This window comes from Eubalaena glacialis, chromosome 4 (genome assembly GCF_028564815.1).
Source record: "Eubalaena glacialis isolate mEubGla1 chromosome 4, mEubGla1.1.hap2.+ XY, whole genome shotgun sequence".
In the NCBI taxonomy this organism is placed as follows: Eukaryota; Metazoa; Chordata; class Mammalia; order Artiodactyla; family Balaenidae; genus Eubalaena; species Eubalaena glacialis.
In genome coordinates, this window is record NC_083719.1 from 147574807 (window position 1) to 147581360 (window position 6554).

The 6554-nt window shown below is 36.6% G+C and overlaps 1 non-coding gene across 1 annotated transcript; it reads left to right on the forward strand.

The window, feature by feature from the left end:
* The first annotated feature begins 676 nt into the window (after positions 1-676).
* LOC133091549 (U6 spliceosomal RNA) lies at positions 677-783 on the forward strand. Its single transcript, XR_009700894.1, has one exon. It is a non-coding gene; the product is annotated as a U6 spliceosomal RNA (small nuclear RNA).
* The last annotated feature ends 5771 nt before the right edge of the window (positions 784-6554 follow it).

The following is a 6554-nucleotide window of genomic DNA, read 5'->3' on the forward strand; positions in this document are numbered from 1 at the left end:
AGCTAGAGCAAAAACAGTAAATTGAGGAAGATACCTCCTATCTCCTCTTTACTCCTTTCCTGACAACACTCTTATCTTTTTGCACAGTCTTCCCAGGTACCCAGGGCCCAGCTCAAGATGATTCCCATGGGTCTTTTAGCCCATGTGTTGTATTAACATTTTATTGTTTAAAACCTTTTCCTTTAGAATATCTCTCAGTGTAGCCAACAAATATGCAATCATATGTCAAATCTGGCTTTTAACAAGGGCTACCTAGAGATAAACTCATCAAATGTACCCAAACTATTTTGAGGTACAAAGCAGGTCAATGGTGAAAACAATTTACATCAGACTGGCTACTTTGTGATCACCCAATGTACTTGGGTTGGACCACCTTCCAGTTAATACATAGGATGTGGAGAACTTGAGAGAATTTGAAAGAGAGTTGATTACTTGTACAAGGGATCACTGGGAAGGGCAGGGGTGGGGGGCACACAGACAGGTCCCAGATAAAGTTGGGCCTTTATCATTGTTAGAGGGTGAGATTAGGGAATTTGCTAGGTTTGGGTTTGTGATTTGTGAGGTTGGAATATTTCAAAAGGGCCATGCAGGGGACATGTATAAACCTTCTTATCAACCTGTCCAGATGTGGAGCTAACAGGAAAGGGGAAACTGAGGCTTAAAAGAAGTCAGTGGTATGCTCGCTTAGGCAGCACATATACGGAAATTGGAACAATACAGAAAAGATTAGCATAGCCCCTGCACAAGGATGACACACAAATTCATGAAGCATTCCATATTTTTGTTTGGGGTTAGCAGATGCAAACTATTATATATAGAATGGATAAACAACAAGGTCCTACTGTACACAGAGAACTATATTCAATATCCTGTAATAAACCATAATGGAAAAGAATATGAAAAAGAATATATATGTATAACTGAATATATATATATAAAAAAACTGAATCACTTTGCTGTACAGCAGAAATTAACAAAACATTGTAAGTCAACTATACTTCAATTAAAAAAAAAGAAGTCGGTGGTCCACTATCCAAAAATAGGGTCAAACTCTATTACATTGGTCTTTCCCTGTAATGTGTGACTTCCCAGGGGCTCCTAACTCCAGAAACCAAGGACAGCTTCCTTACAGACTAAAAGAAGATAAAGCAAGGAGTGCTAAGAAACCAGGCTGACTAAACAAATTTGGAGAACAAATATTAAGAATGTTGGGGTCTGCTCCCTGCATTCCTTTTGTACCTATTTCCTGAGCTAAATGTGGGATCACACATAGAGGAACAGTGGAATGATAGAACCTCATGACCCTCAGATACAGCTTTTCTAAAGGGCTGGAAATTGTAGATGGTGTAAAAGTTTCTTTCATTCTTCCAAAACTATGTGCTAGTAGAGTATTAATATTTGTAGGGCAGGAGCAATTATAAAACATTCATGATAGATTTCAAAATCAGGCCTCCATGTATATTCATTCATTCATATATTTTTTCATTCATTCTTTTTCAGTGAAAAAGAACCTATCTACTTAGCAAGCCAGGTATTGATACTTTTCCATGTGCTGGGATACATTGGTAAGCAAGATAAATTACCTGTTCCCATGGAGTTTGTTTTTTGTGGGAGGTGACAGGATTAAAAAAAAAAAAAAAAAGCACAGCTTCATTTCTATTAAGTGTTATAAAGAATACCAGGGTCTAACTTAGCCTGAGATGCAAAGGAAGGCAGCCCTTGGGGGGATTGATGGCTAGCCTGAAACCTGAAGCATCAGTCCAGAAGGTCTTTAAAGAAGTTAATGCTCAGTGCAGGCGTTCCCATTTTCTAATTTTTGTGTTTAGCCAGCACTATATTTAATTGGCCAGATAGAAATAGGGCAAAAATTGAAAATGGGACTCTCTGCCTCTGTAATGAATTAAATAGTTTTCCATAGCATTAGCTGTAAATGACACTACTGAACTGACAATTTCTTTCTTGTTTGGGCTTCATTTAAACTTCTGAATGGTATTAAGAGGTTATTAGAGATTAATCTCCAATTAGGTATTCTGATAGCCCAAGAAATTGTCAAAGGGTCCCTCTGGCCATACTTTTTAGCATTAAAGAGATATTGAATTAATAATATTTTGCCATCTCTTCAGACCTTTAAACTCCTGTGACTAATGTCCAATCATTTAGCCCACTTAAACAGAATGTCACACGCTGAGCCTTCCATTCTGAACAGGTCACCGTAGGCTAGAGCTCATTAGTGTTGAGTGTCCATTTCAGAAGCTGCAGCAGTCACTCAGCCCCTATATTTTAAGAAAATAAGTAGAAAATTGTTTTCTCCCAAATGGAAGGGTTATGAAGACAGTGCCATATGTCATCATTATTGTGACTAAAAATGTCACCTAAGCTCTGTAGTGCTGTATAATGCTCCCACATAAGGCCACAAAATCATGTTGTGTTAGTAAGTGAGGCTCGTGGCACCATTCCCAGACCCATCTGGAGTGCTGTGGACAGCACAGGATAGCATCCAAAGCCCCGTTTCAAAAAGCAGGAGCGGCTGGGCAAGGCAGTTGTGGTTTATGTGGGATTCTCATTCACCAAAGCAAGAGGTGAATGAATTAACCAAGTATTTGCAGTGAAAATTTAAAGGGAAAGGCCAGGAAGGAACAAATTGAAAAGAATCTCCCTCATTTTGTTAAGCTTAAAAGTTAAGTTTCTTTTCTTTCTCTCTTACACTTATTTTTAAGCTTACATCTTTACTAGACTATGAAAAGATATTTTATCACTTAGGGGTTTAGCTGTTAACTAACTTTTTCCTTTCTTTACCTGGTTTCTGTAACTGCCTTGCCTACTAGGCTAATGTGCAAATAGTAATAATAAGAGTTATAAAGGTGTAAATTATAGGGCTTGATTAATTGTAATTTCTAAATTGGGAATCTCTAAGGAAGAGATACATGGTAGAACTCCTTAGTTGGTTTGGATTAGATGACTTTTAGAGACATCTGTTATGTTTGACTCCCACAGTTGCTTCCCTCTTCTGGTAGGAGCTCCTCGATTTGATTTTCCTTTAGGGAACTGTGGTCTTCCCTCATCCCCACTTTTCTGCAGTTTTGCTGGGTCTGTCAATGGCGGTAACTCACCTTCCTGAACCAAGCGTGGGTAGACATGTGACCCAAATTACACCAATAAGACTGCCCTTCTGCTATGTTTGAATTTTAAACAAAGAGACACAGGGATAGAAAATAGTTGGCCCTGGTTCATCCCTATGTGGAAAATTGGAGAGAATTCCTATGAGTTTCTTCTTCCTTACGTTGCCAAAGCTGTCCTAAATCCTGTTCTTACTAAGATCTTGTAAAGGATTCCCTTATTTTCAGAGCTATTCTATTTCCTTCCAATATATTCAATTTTAAGCAAAATTACTTCTGTGTATTGTGGTCTAAGAACATCAGCTGATACCATGAAATCAAAACCTTCATCCAATCAGATAAGCTAAAGAAATACTTGCTTAGACAAAGACATTAGGAATATAGTAGATATAGCTGGTTGTGTTATAAGGATATGATGTGTGTTGGTGGGGATGGGACATTAAAAAAAGCAGTGGGGGGTTTGAATTTGGAAGTTCTTAAATTCTAGAATCTGGAATTTGCTTTTTGATAAAGTACAGAGGAACAGAAAAAAAGGCAACCCTATTTCTATACCATTCCCATGACATCCATGGCCTCATACCATGACATGTGTGGGTTTCAGTTATCTTACCTGAAGTGATGGAGGTGGGCTGGATGATCTGAAGATGCTGTTTAGTTCTTTGGTCATGTAATTATGTATTATTACCCTGTAGGCCATGGTGAAATGTTGAAAGTTTCTGAGCAGAAGAATGACAGAATAAAAACCATGTTTTAGGATCATTTTTTTTAAAAAAATGACACTTCTGTAGTTAAAATTGAAAGAAAATATCTAAATTCTTCTTTACTCATTATAATTTTAAAGACAGGTTTGTGAAATATCTAGACCTTTAGAGCAAGAAAACTACTTGGGATTACTAGATAAAGTCAAAGGCAAGTTAGTAAAGGAAAAGGCTGATCTAGCATATTAGGTGAAAATTTTATTAGGGGTAAAGAAAATTCATTTAAGAAAAGAAATTCTAATGGACGTGAAAAAAAATCAACAAACTTTAACAAAAGTCCTTAAGCGGATACACATACTTTAAATTAATGATTGCCTAATAAGCAAGAGTAAACTTATTTTGATTATTTGAAATGATTTTAAATTTAGCTTGTATCTGACAGTGTTGAAATGTTGAAAGGACATTTAAAAAATTTTAAACATGCAGTTGGTCTCCCTGTCTGAAAACTACCCTGTTACCAATACATTTTCTAAAATATGTCTGCCTATGAAATATCACAGAGAAAAACGCACAAAACAAAAATCAAAATGATGAATTATCATAAAGACAACATCCCTGTGACTACCACTCAAATCAATAAATAGATCAGAATGTATAGCCTAGAAACTTCTTCCTACCTTCTCTCATCACTACTTCTTCCTTATCTCCAAAGGAACCATCATCCTGACATTTAATATTATAATCACTCCCTTGGTTTTACCACCTAGTCATGGTCTAGTTTTTTCCTGTTCTTTTAATTTTGTCCTAATAGAAATATATGGCTTCTTTCACTTAACATTATGGTTGTGAGATTCATCATTGTTGTTGTGGGAAGCTATATCTGACTCATTTTGCATACTGTATAGTAATCCATACATCAATATGCTACAATATATTTATCTATTACAATATTAATGAGTATGGGGGTTGTTTACACTATTGATTCTAAATCATACAACTATTAGCATTTACATACATATTTCTTCAAGCTCATGTAGTTACATTTCTAGTGGGTACTTTTTAAAGAGTGGAATTTCTGGGCTGTGGGTTACACATATGTTCAACTTTAGCAGATAATGTAAAGACATTTTCTAAAGAGGTTGTAGCAATCTATACTCCAACCATCATTGTGTGAGAATTTTTATTGATCCACATATTTGACAACACTTGTGATAGTATTTTTTTTTTTCTTAATTAATTAATTTATTTATTTAATTTTGGCTGTGTTGGGTCTTCGTTTCTGTGCAAGGGCTTTCTCTAGTTGTGGCAAGCGGGGGCCACTCTTCATCGCGGTGCGCGGGCCTCTCACCATCACGGCCTCTCTTGTTGCGGAGCACAGGCTCCAGACGCGCAGGCTCAGCAATTGTGGCTCACGGGCCCAGGTGCTCCGCAGCATGTGGGATCCTCCCAGACCAGGGCTCGAACCCGTGTCCCCTGCATTGGCAGGCAGATTCTCAACCACTGCGCCACCAGGGAAGCCCAGTATTTTTAATTTTAGCCAATCTTACACATGGGAAGTATTATTTCATTGTGACTTTAATCTGCATCTTCCTAATTAATAAGAGTATGTTTATTTTCCACTTACATGTCTTCTTTTGTGAAGTTCCTATTCACATCTTATTTCTTGAATCTTTGGCTTGATAACTTGATAAATTTCATTAGTTCCAGAAGCTTCACAGCTGTTATCTGTTCAGATATGATGGCTGCTCTTTTCTCTCTCTGGATCTTCTCTTCTTACTGTATATTTTATGGCTGATCTCCTCCTTGTACTTTCTTTCCTATGTTTCTCTCTGCTTCATTCATTATTCTAAGTTGTCATCCAATTTACTAATTATTTTGTCATTTCTGTTTAACTTGTTGTTAATCCCATCCACTGCATTCTTAACTTCGATTATTATATTTTTATGTTCTGAAATTTCCACTAGTTTTTTTTTCAAGTTCTAGGTCTGCCAATATTCTGCCACTTTGTCATTTATCCTATTTAACATAATAAAGTGGTTGCTTTTTAAATCTATGATGGTCACTCTAGTATCTGGACCATCAGTAGGTCTGCTTCTGTTTTTTATTGTTTCTGCTGATTTGTTTCATATGGTTTTTGTCTCCTAATGTGCCTGGTTATTTTTTATTTTATTGGGCCTTGTTTTGCAGAATTATTTGTAGAAATAATTTAGGTATCTGATATTGTTATCCTCTTGTACATGGGATATAGGTTTTCTTTCTAACCTGAGAGAAGCAACAATCTTGGATTCAGCTCTTCTGGAGATGAGTTGCAAGTCCCTGAAAGGGCCTGTCTGTTTCTCTTTTAAACTTAGTCCTAAGATGCAGCATTTCAGTATCCCTACCCAAAGCAAGGGAGATATGGTAGTTTTCCTCCACCTGCTAGCTTAGACACCAATATTTGTCCACTTAATCCAACAAGGCTGTAAAAATCATCATCAACCTATGGCTGTCTGCCATAGAACTGGCAAATGACTTTAAAAAAAGGCCTTCAATTCCAAGCTTACCTCTCTGAGCCTCTATCTTCCTGGACTAGTGATTCTTTACTATTTTAATAGTAGTTCAAGCAGTTATTAAATATATACACACATATATTAAATATTATAAATATATAGGCACTTTATCCTCAGAGGGTGGCTTTTCCAAAATACTTAATAGACCATTTCTGGAAATAAAAGTCCCTTATTTGGTTCAATCCATTTTC